The sequence below is a fragment of the Mustela nivalis genome (assembly GCF_964662115.1).
Source record: "Mustela nivalis genome assembly, contig: HAP1_SCAFFOLD_1004, whole genome shotgun sequence".
NCBI classification, from domain to species: domain Eukaryota; kingdom Metazoa; phylum Chordata; class Mammalia; order Carnivora; family Mustelidae; genus Mustela; species Mustela nivalis.
Window position 1 is genome coordinate 70263 of NW_028135660.1, and position 1849 is coordinate 72111.

Genomic DNA, 1849 nt, shown 5'->3' on the forward strand with positions numbered 1-1849 from the left:
GTAATATGGAACTATTTCAGATATTAACCAAAAACAAAGAAATGATAATAAATTCCTTAAAAGACTCAAAGTTGCTCTTGACTGGTATGTTTCAAGCTCTATTCCTGTTTGGAGGACAGGTTTTAACAGGCTTGTCACTGTAGAAATCAGCTGGATGTTAAAGGCTATCAAAACTGTACAAAAACCTTGAAAGGGTAAAGACTTGAAAATTCTTTAGAGAGATTAGCTCCCTAAGACATTATTCATCCACACATTTTCCTCCAAACAATTAAGACTGATGGATGAGGGGCACCTGAGGGGCTCTCTCATCACGTGGGTGGTGGGTTAAGCCTCTGCCTTCATCTCAAGTCATGGTCTCTGGGTCCTGGAATCCAGCCCCACATCGGGCTCTGCTCAAAAGGAAGACTGCTACCCTCCCTGCTTGCCTGCGTCTCTGCTTACTTGTGATCTCTCTCTCTCTCTCTCTCTGTGTCCAAAAAATAAATAAAATCTTTAAAAAAATGCTGATGGATGCTAAATTATGAAAACTGCTCCACCAAATGATGCTTCTTCATAAGGATTTAAGAATTTAAAATTGTAAGAATTTAAAATTGAAACTTGATCGTAGGATTTACCTTATAGAATAACATCAAGTGATGGCAGTTATTATTAGTTCTGAAGTATTTGTGATACTGTTTTTTTGGCCTCATTGTAAATTTATTTTTAATAAATCATTATTTAATATATAATAATGTATATAATATACTATATATAACATATATAATGTATATAATAAATACATTCATTCATTTTTTATTTATTTATTATTATTATGTATTTATTTATTAACTCAAAGAGAAGAAAATGAATGACATTATTGAGAAATTGGCAAGGACTGGAACAGACAATTCACTGAAGAAGATATTGAGATGGCAATAATGATATGAACAGATGCTGTGATGATCCACAGCATGTCTAATTAAGGAATTGTAAATTAAAAGAACAATGAGGGGCGCCTGGATGGCTCAGTGGGTTAAGCCACTGCCTTTGGATCAGGTCATGATCTCAGGGTCCTGGGATCGAGTTCCACATTGGGCTCTCTGCTCAGCAGGAGCCTGCTTCCCTTTCTCTCTCTCTCTGACTGCCTCTCTGTCTTCTTGTGATCTCTCTCTGTCAAATACATAAATAAAATCTTTTTTAAAAATAAATAAATAAATAAGACAATGATATATCACTACACATCTATTAGAATGGCTAAAATCCAAAATACTGACAACATAAAATGCTTTTGACAATGAGGAACAAGAGAAACTCTCAGTCATTCTGGTGAGAACACCAAAATGGTGCTACCACTTTGGAAGACAGTTGGGCAGTTTCTTACAAAACTAAACATATTCTTACCATATGATCCAGCAATCGTGCTCCTTGGTACTCACCCAAAAGAGCGACAATTTTCTGTACACAGAATCCTGCATGTAAACCTGTGTTTGTAACAGCTTTACCCATAAGTGCCAAGAGTTGGAATTAACCAAGATGTCCTTCAGGAGGAGAATGGATAGATAAACTGTGGTCCATTGGAACAATGGAATATGTTTCAGCGATAAAGAGAAATGGCTATCAAGCAATGAAAAGACATGGAACAAACTTAAAATCCGTCATAATAAGTGAAAGAAGTCAATTTGAAAAAGCTTCATGTTGCAAGGTTCCAACTATATGACGTTCTAGAAAAGGCAGAACTATGCAAATGGTATAAAGGTCAGCGGTTTGTAGCAGTTAGGAGAAGAGGATGAACAGGCAGAGCACAGAGGATTTTTAAGCCAGTGAAAATGTTCTGTATGATATGTATGATATTTTAGATATATATCGCTAC